Source organism: Phocoena sinus, chromosome 2, assembly GCF_008692025.1.
Source record: "Phocoena sinus isolate mPhoSin1 chromosome 2, mPhoSin1.pri, whole genome shotgun sequence".
NCBI lineage: Eukaryota > Metazoa > Chordata > Mammalia > Artiodactyla > Phocoenidae > Phocoena > Phocoena sinus.
The window spans coordinates 146222055-146241716 of NC_045764.1; the positions used below are offsets into that span (position 1 = coordinate 146222055).

The 19662-nt window shown below is 48.5% G+C and overlaps 1 protein-coding gene across 3 annotated transcripts in view; it reads right to left on the reverse strand.

The window, feature by feature from the left end:
* Positions 1–17767, reverse strand: part of SLC8A3 (solute carrier family 8 member A3) — a 150842-nt gene extending 133075 nt beyond the window's left edge. For 2 of the 3 annotated variants that reach the window (XM_032624610.1, XM_032624608.1), the window contains exon 1: positions 17689–17767. The gene's annotated coding sequence lies outside the window, so the exon portion shown is untranslated. Of the gene's footprint in view, positions 1–16765; positions 16869–17688 lie in introns of those variants that run through there. The other variant, XM_032624609.1, reaches the window with a different exon arrangement.
* Positions 17768–19662: the final 1895 nt, after the last annotated feature.

The window sequence follows — 19662 nt, forward strand, 5'->3', positions numbered from 1 at the left end:
TGGCCATAGGTTTTTATGGGGACTATGCTATCATGTAGTCAGAATCAGGCTGTTCCCTGACCAAAACAAACGAACTGAAGGAAAGGATAAAAGAAAACAAGGCAAGAAGGTGGCCAAGAATTGCCTGCCTCAAGTTTTTGGAACTGAAGGTGGAAAACGAGCCGTGGATGCCCAGTTGTTCTTTCCGGCCCTACCAGGAGATGGTTTCTGCCTGAGAAGTTAGAGGGAGAGGGGACGTCTCTGATGAACAAGCCAACAGTCATCTTTTTGTGCCATTGCCCCAGCCCCAGACACCAACTGAGACAGATCCCAACCTCCTGGGGGGTCCACGCAGTCCCTCAGAGACCCAAGTGATATTTGGTGGCTCCAGAAGGCTTTTAATCAGCCCTAAGTCAGGGAGGTGACTCAGCTTGAGACCCCCAAGAACCACCCCAAATAAGGAAGATATTAATGATTGTAACTAACACTTAAAAGTGCTTATTGTATGCATAAAGTATGATCCCATTTCATCTTCAGAACAACCCTATGAGATTAGTACTACTTTTATCCCTCTTTTACATTTTGGGAAACTGAGTCTTAGTTAAGTCATTTGAGTCATTTACTCAAAGCATAAAGCAAAGAAGTAGCAGAGCCAGAGCCCACACACAGATGACATAAAATTTATGGTCGTAACCACTCCACTTTACTAGGATGTCCCAATTTGTTGCAGAATGTCCACGAGCCCCCATCAGCTTCCAGTCTTCTGTGGACTTAGAAGCAATATGACTGCCTCACGTACCCTCACAGGAGAGACCAACCATTTGGTAGAGCTGCCTGGTCCCCAGGTTTCCTGGGGGTGTCCTGGTTGCCCGAGGCCATCTCCCACCCGAATATTCTCCTTCCCATCAGTTCAGTTTGACAAACATTAACAAACGCCTATGATTCTCCAGGCCTGGTACTAGATGCCAGTGGGCAAAATAAAAAATGATACAAGGTTTGCCCTCGAAGGCGCCATCTAGCAGGGGTGGAGAGCTGCACATATAGGCACTTCTACCTTTGTCAGTGAAGGTATGGGCAGAATGCTGCCGTACGCGAGGAGGGCACTGAGCCAGCTTGGGGATTCAGGAGGCGTTCTGAAGAAAGTGATCCCTGAAATGAGGCTTCAAGCATGAGTGAGCTTTAGTTTAAAAAAAAAAAAACTAGAAGAAGAAAGAAAGAAAAAGAAAGAAAGTGGGAAGGGCACTTGAGTCAAAGAGAACAGCCCAAGCAAAGACACGAAGCCATGGAAAAGCCTGCTGTGTGCACAGGATTACAAGGCATTCAGTGCGAGGCAGAAGGGGCAGAAGATGAGGCTGGTCACAGAGGGAGGACCCAATTCATGGCAAGTCTTATATGCCAGGCTGAGAAGATGGGATTTTTTTATCCTAAGGGCAGTGAAAAGCCAATGATAGGATTCTGAACAGGAGAATGACATGGTCTGATCTGTATTTCAGAAAAACCAATTTGGCTAAAGCGTTTAGGCTGGCTGTAGGAGGAAGAAAACCAAAGCAGGAAGATCAGTTTGAAATCTATTGGAAACAGAACGGATACAGACAAAGAGGGTGGGCCTAGGGTATATTCTGCCTATGATGACCCTCTGTCCCCTCAGCTCAGCCCACAGCCTCTCATCTTTTTCCTGAATTATTTTCCTAACGCCCCCAGGGGCCGTCTGCAAGGTGTCTGTGTCCTCAGCAGTGGCTCCTGACATCTTTTAATATCACTGGCATATTTAATGAAAATCACTGTTCCTCTGCTCTTCCAGATCATTAATAAAACAGTGCCACCAGGCCAGACTGAGCAAATTCTCCCTCCTGCTACGCCCTCCACTTTCTCCAATGGGGAACACTGCTCCGGGCTTGTCACCAGCCTGGGTAGACTCATCCTGCTCTGCTTCTAAATCTGGGCCCCTGCACAGGCATCACAGCCAATTTACATAAAGTTTTAGGTGCAGCCAGGCTGCACTGGATCTGAAGTGTCACCCGAGTCCAGGAACACCGCATCGTCTGTACTTCCTCTGCCTACAGGGGATAAGAGTCTGCAGAGCCCTCTCTGTGGCAGTGCTCTCCCAGAAACACAGGAACGAAATTCCCGGCACTCTCAAAGAGTAGGAAAGACGTGACCTCGGCTGCTTAGGTAGTTTGTCTGCCACAGTTGGAACTTGGATCCGAGGAGGAAACTACAATGATGCTGCTTTTCGTGCATTATGATCTCTTTGAATCTTCAGAGTGAAAAAGTTAATATTATCATCACGCCTATTTTACAGATAAGCAAATTGGAGTTCATAAAGGTTAAAGAATTTGCTCAAATCACAGTAAGGAGAAAAATAAGCTCTTGGATTCTGGCAGCCTGACTCCAGAGCACATGGTGTTAACCACTGTGCCAGGTAGATACCCTACGTTTGGGTACCCCCTTTGAAAAGCAAGGGCCTGGGGAGGGGATGGTGAGTCTTTCTGGATATGGAGCCCTGGCTACGAGCTTGGAGGCTCTACATACTCCAAGGCAGCCCGGAGCAGTGGCAGAGCCCCAAATTTGAAAGCAGGAGGCAAGAACCTTCTTCCCAGCTCTGCCTCAACAAGCTATGAGACTTTGAAGAGTCAGTGAACCTCTTATGGCATCAGCTTCCTCATCCAGAAAATCTGTGTTGGGTTGGATAATCTCCATAGTTCCCCTGAGTCAAAAATGCTTTGATGGCAGGCAGGGCCGTCTCTCACGAAACGCAAAGAAGCGAAGGCACACATTTAAGTTAGGTTGTGGCCCAAGCAGACCTCAGAGGATAAGAGATTAAGTTAAGGGAGGGTGGTAGGAAAAGGGGGCCCCAAAAAGGCAAGGAGAGCCGACATTCTGGATTTACCAAAAGCACCTTGGATCAAACCCATTTTTTAAACAACCGCTCTTTGAATGCCCATTTTGGACCAAGCACTGTCCTAGGGATTGGGTGTACTGCCATGAACGAGCTACACCACATCCCCAACTTTATAGCGTTTACCTTCTGATGAGGAATAGAGACAAACCAGGAATTATGGGCATAAGTGTCTACGATGATGTCATGGGAAGTACTGTCTTTTTCTTGTTCTGCTCTAAGCTCTCAAGTTGGTCGCTGCAGAGCTGCCTCTAACCTTGCGGACAGTGGGCGCAATGCAGCACGGCTTTATAATACCAAGAACCTTGCGGTAGCACATGATATGGCTGGTATTTTACTGTTCTTGCTTCTCTGATCTCATGCAATTGTCATATTTTGCCTTCCTTGAAGCCCCCAAACCCTTAATGACATCCAAGCCATATGATAACTTCATAAAATCCTGCTGGCTCTCTCCCAGGCACTACCACACAAGAAGAGGAAGCGGGGCTTTCCTGGTGGCACAGTGGTTGAGAGTCCGCCTGTCGATGCACGGGACACGGCTTTGTGCCCCGGTCCGGGAAGAGCCCACATGCCGCGGAGCGGCTGGGCCCGTGAGCCATGGCCGCTGAGCCTGCGTGTCCGGAGCCTGTGCTCCGTAAGAGGAGAGGCCACAACAGTGAGAAGCCCGCGTACCGCACCAAAAAAAAAAAAAAAAAAAAAAAGAAGAGGAAGCACCAGCAGGCCTCCTTCTCATGCTGTGTATGAAACAAAGACTCTGAAAATGACGACAACAAAAACAATCATCACATCTATTCATTGAGTACTTACTCTATGGCTGCCACTGCATTAGGTACTTTTACAGCTGCTGCTTAATACCTAAGTATCCCGCAATGATTCGGGTAGTATTATCCGTTTTAGAAATGAGGAGACTTGGGCCCGAAGATTAATAATTCACCCAAGGTCCACTAGCTGAGCAGGTGACACAGCTGAGCTATGAAACTTGGTATGTCAAATGCCAAAATCTAAAAGGGATGGTGGAATAACAGGGTAGGAATCTGGAGCCCTTAAGTCAAGAACCTACAGCCCTAGGAACCTCTACCTCCTCTGGGAAGCCTTCCCTGATAATGCCCTCTTCCTCTACCTTCCAAATGAGTCATTTTCTCCCCCGCCTTCCTCTAGCACTTTGATGACCACTGAAGCACTTGTCACACATTGTCACGTTAACCTGGGCTTATCTGTCTACACGTCCATCTCCTACACTCTTAGAGAAATTCCCTGAGGGATTCTCTAAGGGACTTTTTTTTTTTTTAGCAAGTGATCACACTCAGCTGATAGGGCTAAGAGGTTGGACCTGATCTCTAATATCCTCTCTGCCTCTAAAATTCTATGATTCCAAGGCTTGTTGATTCTATTCAAAGGTTTACCAGACTCTGTGGAAGCCAGAGGACTTTGCCCTCCATAAGTCCTTGACAGATCTGGAGAGTCACAAACCATGAGAGGGGGCTAGAGAGGAAGGAAGAGAAAGGACTTTGCCCACCTAATTAAAGTTCTGCTTCTCCTGCTGCTGGATCTACATCTGCATGTAAGTCATTCCCCACGTTGGAGGCAATAATGGAACTAGGATCACGTGCTAGACAGGGCTGTGCTTTAGAATAACTTTGGAGCTCTCAAAAATACAGATATCTGGTTCCTACTCCGGACCTAAGTTTTGGACTCTCTGCGAGTGGAGTCTAGATATTCAGCCTTTTTAAAAGTTCCTTAGTTGATTTTGAGGTGCAGCCAAGGGAGAGAAGAAAAGGAACATAGCCTGACTAAGACATTTGCATCTCAGGGATTCCAACCATTAGGGACTGTCTTTGGACCAAAAAAAAGGACTCTTAGTGCATCACGAGTTGACTCATAAATGGGTGCCACAAAGCCCTTCTATACACTGGACAAACATCCCACCCTCCTGGACTCTCACTTCCTTTCATACCTTGCCAAGGAGAGTCAGCATCAACTCCCTACTCAAATAAGTAGATTTTCCCTTTGTCTCCCCCTCAACTTGCTGTCTGATTTACTCTTTTACTAAAGAAATAGAGAAGACCCAGAGTTCCCTTACCTACATAAGAAAATGATGCTACTCATCTATTTTCAGCAAACATGTTTCTAAGTCTTTTCCCTTTTTCCTCACACTATCTTTGTTTGTTTAGTGATTCGTTTATTCATTTATACATGTATGCACTTGTATGAAATCCAGTCCACGTGGCACAGGTCAACTTTCACAGAACTATGAGGAGGAGGTTACTCCGCTTCGTATCCAACTCTTTTTTTTTTTTTTTTTGGCACATTCAAAAAAATTAGAATAAAAGTTCCTAGAGGGTAGACATTTTTATCTCTTTGGTATTTCTGTATCCCCGGTGTCTATATCAGTGCCTGGCATAGAGCGGGTGTTCAGTATATACTTAGTGAATGAATAGATCCATGAATAAATATGCAAAAATAGAAAGCATAATAGCCAGTGATTTCTCCCACTCTTGGCAGTGTTCACACGGAGCATCCCATCTGTCAGGGATGCTGTGAGCAAGGTTTTTCCAATTTGAGTTATATGAACAAAATGTAATCCCCCCCTGAGGAGCACACACTTCACTGGAGAACAGTGACAGAAAACCAAATTACAACAAAACGAGTCCTAGATTTGGAAGCATGTGGAAGGTGCCGAGAGCACAGAGGAAGGAAGGTCAAGTGCTGCCTAGGATCACCAGGGCCGGCGTCATGGACCAGGCGACCTTAGACCTAGGATTTGAAGAATGAATAGGAGTTAAGTGGGTCGAAGCCAGCGCACCTCAAACAAAGGTAAGAGAAAGCCATGCTAAAGAACACGTCAGCCCGAACAAGCAGTGTCTGTTTAAAGAACAGTGAACAGGTTGTCTGAAGGACAGGGCACTTGAGAGATGCTACAGAAATAAGTGAGGAATCGTTTGTAAGAGGCCTTGTACGCCCAGCCAAGGTATTGGGGCATTATCTTGGAGGTAATAAGGAACCACTGAAAGTTTTTGAATCACAGGAGGGACAAGATCCTTGTTTTCCCTTTGTATGGAGCCCTAGACTGACAACAACGCGGAAACTGGATAAGTGAACGAAAGTGGGGCAAGACTCGGGGCAGAAGACCGGTTCAGAGACTCTTGAGGTATGTGAGCGAGACATGATCAGAACCTGAGCACAGGCAATGAGAACAGGCCCGCTGAGGAGAGGCAGGGGTTTAGAATTTTTTCAAAAGTAGAATCCATACATGTTGAGGACTAATTGAAAATAGAAGATGATGGCGAAAAAGGGATGAAGAGCCCCAGGCAGGACCAAAGCACATCAGGCACCTTTGTCATCCCACTGGTCCCGCGAGGGTTCTCCTGATTCAGGGATCTCCAGGTCCAAAGAAATGGGAGCTGAAAAATTCAACACAAATCCGTCGAACTTAGATACCTGTTTAGCTTTAGGGATGTCCTGTGACTGTGAGACAAATGAGGCCAGGAGAGTTCTGGGCTCTCCAGGAAGACAGCAAGAAGGCCCCACCAAGGCACCAGAACGCTCCTCAGCCTAGTCAAGGTAATAACCATGTGTTGGCTCAATAGTCCTGACTGTGATAAGTTCAGGGGACGCGGTGATGAGACAGGTCTGGTCCCTGCTGTGGAGAAGTGCACAGAAAGGTACACAAGATCGGTTTCCAAATGTAAACACAGGGTTTTAGGAATTACCAGCACTGACTGAGAATATCCATCCCGCCACCCCACACTGCCCTGGAAGTGGTGGAGTCAGATTTCTCACATCTCTTTCAAAGGAGAATGCAGTTTTACACAGAAGGACATGAACTCATAAAATGCACTGCCCCTCCAAAATACTGCCAGCTAGAAAACTAAAAAGTATTTTTAAAAGATCCAAAATATCGAGATGAACTCAAATCCTAGCGTGGGTTACAAGAAAACCTGATTCTGCTCATTGATTCATGAAAAAATTTATCAAGCATTTACTATGTGCCCATCACAGTTGTAGGGTCTTTGAAGATCACTTCTGCCCCGACGTGTTCTCAAGTTTATTGGGTGCCAAATGCATGTCACACTCTTTTCTAGCTACTGGAGGTTCAATATTACCTCACCTGGACTACTGCAAAGCTGCCAGTCTTGCCACATCTCTTACAGTCTACGCTCCAGAAAAACAGCCACCGTGTCTTTTTAAAATGTAAATCAGGGCTTCACTGGTGGCGCAGTGGTTGAGAGTCCGCCTGCCGATGCAGGGGACACGGGTTCGTGCCCCGGTCCGGGAAGATCCCACGTGCCGCGGAGCGGCTGGGCCCGTGAGCCATGGCCGCTGAGCCTGCGCGTCCGGAGCCTGTGCTCCGCAACGGGAGAGGCCACAACAGTGAGAGGCCCGCGTACCACAAAAAAAAAAAAAAATGTAAATCAGATACAGTAAGTCCCCAACATATGAATGAGTTCCGTTCCGAGAGTGCGTTCCTAAGTCCAATTTGTTCGTAAGTCCAACGAAGTTAGCCTGGGTACCTAACTGACACAGTCAGCTACATAGTACTGTACTGTAAGAAGTTCATAATACTTTTCACACAAATAATGCATAAAAAACAAACAACACAAAAAATAAAGGAAACATTTTAAATCTCACAGTGCAGTACCTTGAAAAGTACAGCAGTGCAGTGCAACAGTTGGCATCCAGGGGCTGCCATCGAGTGAACAGGCTAGAAGAATTACTGATTGGAGGAGGGAGAGGAGGTGGGAGATGGCAGAGCTGAAGGATCGTCAGCAATAGGAGACAAGCTGCAATTTCACTCACACGTGACACTGATGGAACGCATGTTCGAATCTTTGAAAGTTCGCAACTTGAAGGTTCATGTGTAGGGGACTTACTGTAGATCATGCCATTCTTTGCAACCTTCTCTTTCTGCAGAACTCCCCACCCCCTACTGACTTCTAACTTCCCACCCTCACCTCCCATCACTTCGTTTTGCTGCCGCTATACTCCACTCCAGCTATGGTGGAGTTCCCTGAAGTTTCTAGAACACATCAAGCATGTACCTGCCCTAGGACCTTTGCATTTACTGTTACTTCTGCTGGCAACACCTCTACCCTAAAGATCTCCATAGATCACTTTTTGATCTCATTCAGGTCTCAGGTGCCGCCTTCCCAGAGGCTTCCTGCCCTCATCTTAACTAAATATGATCCTATCCTTCCCCCTCAGCACTCTGTCACACCACTTTTCCTTTACTTTCTTTTTTTTTGGGGGGGGGCGGTGCACCAAGTGGCATGCAGGATCTTGGCTCCCCAACCAGGATCAAACCCGTGCCCCCTGAAGTGGAAGCGTGGAATCTTAACCACTGGACCTCCAGGAAAGTCCCACTCTTCCTTTCCTTTAGAGCACACACAGTGACTGAAATCATCATTGTTTTTCTGTTTGTTCACTGGTTTATCATAGAACATAAACTCCATGGGAGCAGAAAACTCGGTCCCAGTATTCTCAGAGCCTTGACTAGAGCCTGGCAGAGTGAGTGTCAGTATTTCTTGAGGAGATCGATGCTCACTCTGCAGGAATAAGCGTTTTTGGAAAGATGTACCTGTGAGGGGAGATGTCAAGCTTCCTGGGAAGCCCTGGGGTAGAAAGGTCAATGGTTAAAGCCAATGACCTCAGAGAACAGCCAGTTTTGTTCATTTGAAAGCACCAACAGGACCACAGTAGTATTTGGAGGGTGGTTGTGAGAACGTTTCTAAGCACATTTCATTCTCTCCACCTTAGCCCTCTCACGGGCACCTTCCTTTTCCTCCGGAGTACGTGGCCTCTTGATAACCAACATTCATAGTACACTATTCACTCAACAAATCTCCAGTGATAGTCTGTACCAACAATTGACAAAGGCCTTCTCACTCACACGATCTCATTTAATCCTCATGAGGTTGTTCATACACATGAAGAAACAGAGGCTCAGTTCACTGCCTAGAGTTTCCAAGCCAAGAAATAATGAAGCCAGAACTAAACCTTGGTCCTCTGGCTGCCAGGGGTCTCCTTCCGCCAAGCGTGAAAAAGTATCATGTCAGGCAAGACCAAGAGACAACATCCCCTGTCATTGAAAGGAAAATCAGGGCTGGGCCAGGGGCCCAGGACAGCCTGAGGGGGCATTGTTTCCGCCCCTCCCTGTTCCCCAGAGAAAACCGCTTGGGCTCTATCTTTTGGAATTATCCACAGAGAGAGAGGGCTGACATCCCTCTGCCCTGTTGCCTACCCATCAAGGGGAAGCTGGTGATTAGCTGCTTTTATGTACCTTTTCCTCAGCACATCCTCCAGGAGGCTGATTTAATGCCATTTAATTTCTCTTAATTTTTAAATGTTAAAATATGGGATTAGGTCATATCGTTGCCCAAATGAAGAGCAAATGGACTCGGGCAAGCACTCAAGGTACTCTCTCTGACACATGGCTGCGGGATTTTCTTGTACACTCAACTCCAGGGGTGTTCTGGGGCCTCCTTTTACAAGAGGGTGCTGGGAGCAGACTCCTAGGACTCCCAGCATATCCAGATGCTGTCTTGACAGCTGTGCTCTCTCCCCACCCCTCTAATGATTCTCCTCGAAGTTGACTCCCCCGTTAGTTCCTTCTGAGAGGCTGGAAGGCACAGACTCAAGAAGATTCTTCCCGAATCCTAGGGGAGAGGGTACAGTGGTATGGTAGGCCCTGAGCAGAGCCTCTGGAAAGCCGCTGGACAAAGTGATTCCACGTAGGCTCTCACCAGAGTCTACGCGGATTCAAATACATCCTTCCTGGATGGAAAAGGAAAAGCAGAAGCACAGGAATTGAGACAGAATTGTCTGAAGCATTTGGGGACCGAGCACTACTCGTCATTCTGAGAATGCCCCAGAGTGTCGCAGTGGGAAGGGACTCCACACAGGAGTGCCAGCCTCGGGCCATCAGGGCCCTTAACCAGCTCAGGATGTCTTGTAGGCCAGACATCCAGATAGTTGGGTTGGCTGCTCATTTGACCTCTAGAGACCCAATGTGATAACAAATTGGGGGCTTCAAATTGCAGCTGGAAGGTTCTGAAGCAAAAGATGCGGTCAGCGTGAATAATATTCTTAGTAGGAGGTGATCTCTAGGCTGTGGAATGAGACCCACAGAACATAGAATTGTCAGGTCAGGGAGGTAGCTTAAAATCAGTACATCTAACATAGCCTTTTTTTTTTAAGCGTAATGAATGTGAGGCCCAGAGAGCAGAAGTGGGTCTTGCCTGTAGTTGTCAGAAGCGATAATAACTAGAATATAATGTTCTTGCCACCCGTTCAACGCATCTTCTGTGATACCACGTTGCCCGCTCCTGGTTTGATTTTTTGACTCCATCACTGGCTCCTTTTATGATAAATAGGACAGATTCCTTTCTTGACTTTGTTTCACATGCCTCAAAAGTGAGGCAGGTTATTCATTTCTTCACTTCTTCATTTTTCATTGAACACCCACTGTGTTTCAGGCATCACGCAACAAGGAGTGGGAGAGAGAAAAAGGACTTGGTCCCGGAAGGAAAGTAAGTCAGAAAGACTTACTTTACAGAAAGTAAAATTTTTTAAAATAATTTTAAAAATCTGCATTTCAATAAATATAAGGGTCTCATGAAAAACAGATGCTGTGTTATAAATATTCAGAATAAGAGACTGCTTCTCCACAAAGCCTTCCCATCAGAAAGAGCTATTTGAACTGAACACTGAAGAACGGGTAGGATTCCTAGTGAAAGGCAAACCATGAACAAAGGCACAGAAGAAGAAAGGACAAGTGTACTTATGTGCCTACATGGGGATTGTAAAAAGTGAGACTATAAGTGGAGTGGTGAACCAGGCCATGGAGGCCCTTGAATACCAGGAGTTGGACTGCTGCAAAAACCGGGAGGCCCTTCAGGATTTTTTTGTGTGGGAAAATGACAAGCGTAGAACGGTGTTTTAGGAGGGGAATCTCGTAACGGTCGCTAAAGTGAACTGAAGGACCGGGAGAACGAAGTTGGGAAGATGTTAGAAAGTTATTCTTTAGAGTATCATAGTAATAGTTACTTCATACAGGTATGGTAAGGATTGAATGGGAAAAATCAATGTTAGACACCTTGCAACAGATTCTGTTGCAAACATACAAATGTTGGCTGCTATAATAATAATTATTATTATCATTATTATTATGTAAGAGGTTATCAACTCTGTACTGAGGTAGTGGTAGTAGGGATGGAGAAGAGAGGAATGGACTTAACAGACATTAGCAATACGATAGTCCCCCTTCATGTCTGTGGGATAAGTTCCAAGACCCCCAGTGGATGCCTGAAACTGCAGACAGTACTTAACTCTACAGAGCACGTTTTTTCCTGTACATACATGCTTATAGTTGACTTTACAAATTAGGCCCAGTACGAGATTAACAATAATAATAAAATAGAACAAATATAACAATACACTTTAAAAAAAGTTATGTGAATGTAGTCTTTTTCTCTCTCACTCAAAATATAGTACAAATTTAATGCTTTTTCCATCTTAATAAAGCACTTTAGCACGCACTGTGGCTGTAACTTTTGTAGTGTGACAGAGGTGCGACAGCAAAACTAGCATGAATGTCTTTTTCCTTCCCAATTTCACGGTTCTTACCATAGATCTTAGCAACCTCAGCATAGGATTTTTTCTTTCCTTATTAAATGGTGAACTTGCGCTTTTTCACTTAAAGGAAGCACTTTGCGGCTTCTCTTTGGCACATCCGAATTGCCAGCATCACCATTCTTGTGCTTTGGGGCCACGATTAAGTAAAATAAGGGTCCCTTGAACACAAGCACTGCGATTCCGAGACAGTCGATCTGATAACTGAGCCGGCTACAAAGTGACTAATGGGCGGGGATACGCTGGACAAAGTGATGGTTCACATCCGGAGCGGGATGGCCCGCGATGGCACCAGATTTCATCTCGCAAAACAGTGCACAATTTAAGACTTATGAATTGTTTATTTCTGGAATTTTCCATTAAATATTTTCGGATCAAAGTTGACCACGGGTAACTGAAACCGCAAAGAGTGAAAGTGTGGTTAAGGGAGGACTACTGTCCTCGGATCACAAGGGGGCGGAGTCATAGGTAAACTTGGGGACTTCCAGCCAGGGTGACCGGAAGCTGTGTGATGCCATCAATAGAACGCGGGAAGTCAGGAAGAGCAACTCCTCAGGACAAAGATGTCAGTTTAGTAAAGATTCAGTCTGAGGGGCTGACAGGACATCCTGCGGGAGATATTGTGCAAGTGGCTGGAAACAAGCTGCTGGGCTTGGAGAGCTGGAGTCCTTGACGGAGAACTCTCCACGCAGGAGTGACAGCACAAACCACTAAGGAAGATGCTGAGGGATAAGGTAGAAGGGGAAAACTGGGAGGCAGGAGAGGATCTTGGAGAGGAGGTGGAAGAGGGACCACCTAGAGAGTACGTGGAGAGTTCAGTGTGATAGAAGCCAAGAGGGGGAAGTTTCAAGGAGCTAATGATCATTCTTATCTGACGGGGGCTGGGGGGAATCAGGAATAAGTTATTATATTTGGGAGAATGAGAAGTGCTTGGTGGGTGATAGTTGGGCGGGAGGTAGAAAAAAGTGAGAAAGCAAGGGGCTAAGTGAATGAATGAGTGATGGGGAAATAGAGACAGATGTCTGCTCTAAAATTTCAGGGGTCTGTTGAAAGCGAGATGGGAAGAGAAAATGACGGGAGAGGAAGTGAACAAAGTGATATTCTTGTCAGGATGGGGTTTGCTGATCCTGCTTACAGTTAGAAGGAGGAGATTCAATGCTGAAAAAGAACGAGCTCAGGGCAAGTTTATTAAGGCAGGGCAGGAGCGGCACTGTGCAGGAAGGGAAGGGAGAGCTTTTTTTTTACTGTGAGACCAGTGACAAGTAAGGATGAGGGACAACGTTGGGAGATCAGGGTGCAAAGGGAGAGTGTTGACCGAGCTCACACTATTTGCCTTCATTCTCTAGGATGAACAAAGCAGTGCATGACTGGGAGGTCCTCTCCTCAAGTGATTTGGAAATTGCCACGTGCGAGCCAGGGCAGGAAAACAGTTTCCAGTCCCACTTCTGGATCCAGTATCTACATGACCCAGTGTTCCTGTATACAACCAGGAAAGCACTATTTGTCATTCAGCTATCAAGGCAGTAAATGCTACCTGGCCCATTCCAAGAGCTGTTTTCTTAATAGACACAACTCTGTATACCACATCTGAATACACCTGATTCGGGAATTAGCCTTTATCCCCTCTCCATATTATAAAAAATATACATATACATACACATGCGATTCTTCCTATCTAGATGTCTTGTTCGATAGTCTTTATGGACTTCGATATGGATCTAAATCCATTACCCTCCTGCTTGAGACCTTCCCCAGCCCCCAGAGACCTCAGATCTTTGGGAGTCTGCCTTGCCGGGCAGCTCAGTTGACCAGGAAGTGTGTCTTACACCTGCTGGAGCCATTTTTCCTTTCCCCTGAGGCGCCCTGCCCAGTGTTGGGTTTAGAGTGCCATCCAGAACACAAATAGACAACCAAACATAAACCAAACTCGTTAAAGAAAATAGGGAAACGTCTTCCTAGAAGGACAGCTCTGGTTTGTACGCTAAAACAGAAAGAGGACCCCCTAACCCTCCCTCACAGGCCACCAGGATGACAACACACTGGGGTTTCTACAACAGCCCCCTAACTCCCTACCTCCCTCTCTCTACATTCTGGTCTCAGCATACTATCTAAACTGCAAATCTGACCACGCACTACAGTACTAAAAACCTTCCTAAACCCCCTGGAAACTCAGTGGAAATCCTTAGCATCGAGTACAAGCCCTTCAGGGTTTGGCCCCTAGAGCTTCTCTGAATTCATCTCCCTGAATTTTACCCTCAGTCTTCAGTCATTTGGAAGAGCTCTTGTCCACTTGAGGCCTTTGCATACTGATCCCTTCACTCAAAGCGCTTTCTCCACCACCTCCCCCCTCCCTGCTTTCACCAAAGCCAACTCCTCTCTATCCTGTCTTTCTGGAATTAACTGTCCCTAGAAGTTCTCCTAAGGACTGAACCTGGGGTTTAGCCTCCATTGAAAGGAATCACTTTATATGTTAATTATGTGCTCACTACTTGGTTATCCCTGCTGGAATGAATGTGTGTTGACGAGGAAAGGGACCATTCTATTTTATTTGCCTCAGTACCTAGCAAATGCCTGGCAGAGTACGTTGCTGAATGTTTATTGAATAAATAACTGATTGAATGAAGAAATGAAGGCTTTCTCTTTTGGATTCTTAGGTATTTCTGAACCTCATCAAATGTTTGAACCTCTAAGCAAAGCAACCAGGCTTGAACGCAAAAGGAGTTATTCTCTCTTCTTATCTGACCTTGGTAGCTTGAAGAGAAGCCAAAATGTGTGACACATTCCCCCCAAATCCATCCTGTGGGCAGTGACTGGACCATGCAGGCTGAGGAACAATGACCACAATGACTACCCATGGACAATAGGAGCAACTATGCCAGGGACTGTACAAGGGACCGCCTTGCACAGGGACAGGGCAGGGCTGGGGCAAAAGGACACTCCCTCGGCTTCAGGGTCCCAGCTCAGGGAGAAGCCCAGGGGAAGGGCGTGTTTCCTACAGAGTCAGTTTGCTAACCCTGTTCTTCCTTCTCTGACCAGGAGACTCTGGGTTGCAGTGCAAGAGATGCCCAAGTAGAGGTCAGAGGAACGGGAGCAGAGAGGAGAGGTGACTTATTCCTCCAAGTCCGTTCATTCACCCAATGTTGACTGAGTAGCTCCTCTATGCCAGGCACAGTGCCAGGCCCGGGGGATACAATGTGAATAAACACCAGCTATCTTTCCTCCCTTCATGCAGCTTTCCGTCCAGAGGCATGGCTGGCATTACTCAATCACGTAAATAAATTGAAGGCGCATCTTTAAATTACTTCAAAATATTAGGTTCCAGTTTTGAGTGTGTAAAATAAGGGGATCTGGCCTAGTCAGGGAAGGTATGGAAGGCTTCCTGGAGAAAGCCACCAATGAATTAAGGGCTGAAGGACGGATAGGAGTACATTAGATAAGGATGGAGGTGGAATTCACGAGTGTTAGAAGAGCAAAAAAGCATTCCAGGGAGAGGAAACCGCATGAACAGCCTTATCTTCATTAAGCTCGAGAACCACTTCAACTAAGTTCAGTTCTACAGTTCCCACCTTCTTCTTTTCAACCCCGTATCTATATTTTATTTAAAGGAAAAGGAAGCTGTGGAGCGGCCTTGTACGTGCAGACTGCAGACAGGAATTGCAGATTGCAGGGACGGGTTGGTGGGCCACACCTGGTCACCCCCAGCTCTGACGCTCAACCATCCTCACGTGGAGAGCTGCGAGGCATGAAGGGGCAGGTTCCTCTCAAACTTGGATCCAGTGAGGCCGGCAAGAAGGGCTGGCAGGTGCACAGGCACCCAGACAGAGTGAGCTGATCACCTCTGTCAGGGAGAACAGGGCGCAGCAGCTATATTTGAAAATCGAGGTAAACAAGAGCTCAGCTCAAGTGGACAGGGCACAACAGCTGCGGAGATTAATCACACACGGCTGCGAGGCACCAGGTCGCCCCAAGGCCCAGAGGCTTCCCCTTCGCGAACCACCAGGAGGCCGGATGTGCTCCTATCACTTACCCACAACTCCCTCCGCTTGGGGTGTTTCTCCACCACCTAAGAGCTTGGAAACTTGCTCCCAGCTGCGGCCTGCCTTTCTGCTAAACTAGCCCCAGTTTCAGTCTTTCTGCCCAGGGGACCGAACCACCAAACCTTCTGGGTTTGTCTTTTAATCACCAGGAGACAGAGAGCCAGAGGGTGAGAGACAGGCGGCAGGCAGGCGGGTAGGGAGCGGGGAAATTTATGGCACTCCATTAAAGGCGTCTGTACTATTTAAAGCCCCCACCCCCTCCCTCCACGGTTAAAAATAAAACGCATTGAATAAAGAGGAAAGATAGCTTCCCCCACCCCCGGAACAAATTGCTTTATTCATCTCCTGCAATGGGTCGGGTCCTCGGGGCAGGTCAGGCACCGTCTGTAGGAGCAGGCTAGCCTCTGAATGAGGGCCTGTGGCTGTGTGCGTGCGTGCGTGCGTGCGTGTGTGTGTGGTGGTGAGGGGTGTGTAGGCGGGGAGACGGGGGTACAGGTTAGCGAGAGGTAGTTACACACTTCACCGCTCTCCACCCGGCCCCGGCCCCGGCCCGCCCAGACCACCGCGAACCAGAGAACAGAGGCCGGGAGAAACCCTCCTTCTCCCCGCCCCCTTGGCCGCCGCGGGCGGGTGCGCTGGGGCTGCAGTTCCCGACCCGCGGCGGTGGAGTCCGGAGGTTGGGTGCGCGCGTGCGTTTGCACCCGCGGGCGCGCGCCGAGCGGGTAACGCGCTCCCCTCCTGGCCCACAAACCCGGCGGGCGCTCACCACCCCGGGAGCACAGCACGCCCTGGCGCAGCCCGCACACACATGCACACATTCACACATTCATCCAGCATGCAGCACAGCCCTCAGCCTCCCTGACGCGCCCCCGCCGGTAACCCCACAAACCCGCGACCCGACTGCACGCACAAGCCCAAGCTTCTCTTTCTGCGCTGCCCCCCGCACCCCACGGTAGACGCTCACTCCGCCAGAACGCCACCCCCCCGCCCCCAGCACCGCAGGCAGCCCAGTGCACTTTCCGGGGCACCCTCCCCCCACCTCTTCTGACACTCAACCCGCAGGAGGGCAGTTCATAGGAATGATCTTGAGAAAGAACTTAATTAACACCATTATTCACAAGCAGGAACCCTCACGGGGATATCCCCAACCCCCCGACTTCTGCCTCCCCGGCCTCGGCCGCCCGTTGAGGGGGAAGGGCAGGAGGCTCACCCCGTCACTCACCGTTTCCTCTCGATCTCCCGGGCGGGGTGGGCAAGTGAGGGGGTTGAGGAAGGTGCGCGATGACCCCGCCGCCGGGCTCCTCACCGGCCGCAGCGGCTCATCGCCCCCGCGGGCTGCCCGCCGGCCGCAGCCGCGTCCGGGGCATGTCAGTCTGCCGCCGCCGCCCACAGGCCGGGCTCGTGGGCTAGCGGCTTTCAGGGAGCTGCGGGGCAGCGCATCCGGAGTGCGAGGGCTGGGGCCAGAGCAGGGGGCCTGGGGAGAGGTCCCTCGGCGCTGTTTTAAGGGGATGGGAGAACCGCTCCGAAGACCCCCCCGGAAAACCCCGACTCGGGGGCGGACCCGGGACTAATCCCCGAAGAGGCCCGGAGTCCCGGCCGCAGGCAGCGAGGGGATCCCTGCCGGGAGGGGCAAGAAGGCGAGCGGCCCGGCGCGCCCTGGCGGCTCCGAGGGCCCAGGGCTTGCAGTCGCGTCGCCGGGGCTTTCCCGGGGCTGGGAGCGCGCTGGCTCACCGCCTTGCACGCCGTCACCGCGGGACTCGTCTCGGCCTCGTCGCGCGGAGGGGACGCGCGGAGGGTCTGGTTTCTGGGCGAGCCGAGAGCTTTGCCCATTAAGCTGCGGGAAGAAGCCAAATCAAAAAGCCAATCTCCAAGCCTCCAAACCCAACGTCACCCTATCAGCTGGGAGCGAGAGAGCTGCACGGAATCACAAGCCGCGCATATTTATCCTCGCGCGGCGATGGGGGTAATTTTCAGAGAGCTTCCCGACCAGCAGCGAGGAAGCCGAGTCCGCCTCTCGCGTCCAGAGAGCCCCAAGGACCGAGTGCAGACGGAACCCGTAGCCTGCGGCCACCCACCCAATCTTTGGAGCCTGGCGCCCGGCGCCTACCGGCCAGGGACAGTTCCAGGACGGCGGCGCGTCCTGACCTGGATTCCGTGGAGTCCAGAGTTCCGGGCAGGCGGGCGCGCAGCACCGGCTTTCCCCTTGTCCTCAGGAGACGCCGCCTGCAATCCCGAAATTAAGTCTCTACCAAACACATCTGTGGTTTTTAAATATAGCAGGGGACGATTACCCAGGCAGGGTCCACCCAGGCCTAGGGGAGGAGTTGAGGGGGTGTGGAGGGTGGCAGTGGAGGGGAAATAGAACTCCCTTTTTCCCCTCTTTTTTTTTTGTTTTTCATCTGTACTTGGTGCAGAACTCAGTCTGTCATTTTCTCAACCCAAATCAAACAACAGCTGTGACAGACGCTCGGGTGAGCGCTGGTATGTTGGTTTTTGGGTTTTTAAAGCTAAAAATAAGAGGGGGCTGTCTCCCAAATTGCTGATTCCTCTGGGCCTGGAGTCTGGAAGAGAGATGGTCCTTTGATGCAGCAACAGAACTAGGGTTTGGGGCTTGGCCCACGCAAAGTGTACACACGTAGCCTTAAATCAGATGCCTATAATTTCTGCTATACTTGTCAGGCTTGGTCCTGGAGGCTTGCGGGGTGGGCAGGCCTCTCCTAAGAATGGGGTTTCACATCCCTAGTGTATGGATGGCATTAGGCAGATCTAAAATAAGCATGGTGGCTGGCCTTTTGTAGAGACACTAGTGCAGATTCTGGGACAGAACATACGGGAGAGAAGTTGTTGCTCTCAGGCCTTTGTTGCCTGAAGCCGAATGTGATGGGCCAACAAGTGAGGATAATATACTTAGCAAGTGTCAGCACCTCCTTAGGGCCAGGCGCCCTGCTAATGGATTTGATTGCCGAATTTCATGTCATCCTCACAAAACTCTATGAGATAGGTACAATTACAAACTCCATTTTCTCTTGAGGAAATTGAGCCTTAGAGAGGTTAAATAACCATCCCAAAGCCACAAGCAGCAGAACCAAGGATTGGGATAAAGTGGAATCAACTGGAGTTTCACTGATAACTGCAACAGTATGTGCAAATTCCCAGATCCTTGGCTCTCCTGAGAACTGCTCTGGAACAAGGTTTGGTCCAAAGAGATTAAGTGGGCATAGGAGTTAGAGAGTGTCTGAGTTCGGAATGGTGTGTAAGTTCTTTCCTGGTCCCTTGAACAATGCTACTTCAGCAAACCACGTGGCGGTTTCAGTCCTGAGTTTGAATCCTGGATACCCTCAGTCCTAACTGAGCCCTGTGATCTAGATCGCTGAGCATTTTGGGGCCTTGAATCCAGTTAAGGGCTGAGACACTGACTCTGTAAGACTTCAATAACTCCTAAGATTGTGGGATTTCAGCTTATGTCAGTTGGTGGGATTGACCTTGTGTCTGTTTCTGTGGAGACCCATGATGCTGACAGGTCTATAGTCAAGACCAAGAGGTGGCTGGTGGGCCCATAAATTGATATGGCTTTTAGGGAGGGCAGTTTTGAAAGACATATCAAATTCCTAAAAAAATGTGAACCTCTTCTGCCTCAGTAATTTTACTGGTAAAAATTTATGCTGTGGCAATAATTAAGGATGTGCTCAAATATTAGTTACAAGGATATTCATGGTAGTGAAATGTATAAGAGTAAAAAATTGGAAGCATCTTAATTTTCCAACAGGGAGAATTGGTTGAGTAGATCATGTTACATTGTCATAATGGTGTATTCTACCACCATAAAAATGCTGAAGCAGTATTCTGTGCACTGACGTGGAAAGATTTTCATGATATGTTATTGAGAGAGAGAAAACAAAACAGAGCATAGAGTGTGATTGTGTGTGTGAGTGCGTGTGTGTGTGTGTGTGTGCATGCATATGCATGCCCTGGCAGCAGAAACATACCAAAATGGTAATGATGGTTATCTTTGGATGGTGAGATTACTGGTGATTTCTTTTTCTCTTTAAATCAACTTTACGAGGCATAATTACATAAAATAAAATTCACCTGTTTTAAATATACAGGTTGATGAGTTTT